The sequence below is a fragment of the Penaeus monodon genome, chromosome 27 (assembly GCF_015228065.2).
Source record: "Penaeus monodon isolate SGIC_2016 chromosome 27, NSTDA_Pmon_1, whole genome shotgun sequence".
Taxonomy (NCBI): domain Eukaryota; kingdom Metazoa; phylum Arthropoda; class Malacostraca; order Decapoda; family Penaeidae; genus Penaeus; species Penaeus monodon.
The window spans coordinates 15,588,228-15,588,620 of NC_051412.1; the positions used below are offsets into that span (position 1 = coordinate 15,588,228).

Consider the following 393-nt stretch of genomic DNA (forward strand, 5'->3'; position numbering starts at 1 on the left):
AAAGAGTTGGAATGTGAATATGAATTCTGCCAAGAAAATGACATAATGGAAATAGTTTACTGCCAGTTTAGATATAATAAAAAAAAATAGGAGAAATATGGGGAATGAACATACTGTAGATTGGTAATTTTGAGATTATAGTACAATATTTGTTTGTAGAAAAATATTTTTAAAAGTATTTCTGCAAAATTTAAACTGTTACATAGTTAACCCTATATTGTCCAATGTAAATTTTTCATATAAATGTCTTATTTTTGATGGAACTGGGTAAATTTAGAACCTCGGTATTAGAATTATTCAAGCAAGATGTTGGTATTTTTTCATTTAGTTATTTGGATTCTAACCCATTGTATATTCCCGTAAGACTCGTTTGATGATTTTCTTTATTGTTAT

At 26.5% G+C, this 393-nt stretch overlaps 1 protein-coding gene across 1 annotated transcript in view; it reads left to right on the forward strand.

Annotated features, from left to right (window-relative positions):
- The window catches only part of LOC119590618 (histone-lysine N-methyltransferase Suv4-20-like), a 23,977-nt gene that overhangs the window by 20,268 nt on the left and 3,316 nt on the right, over positions 1-393 (forward strand). The gene's annotated exons all lie outside the window — the stretch shown is intronic.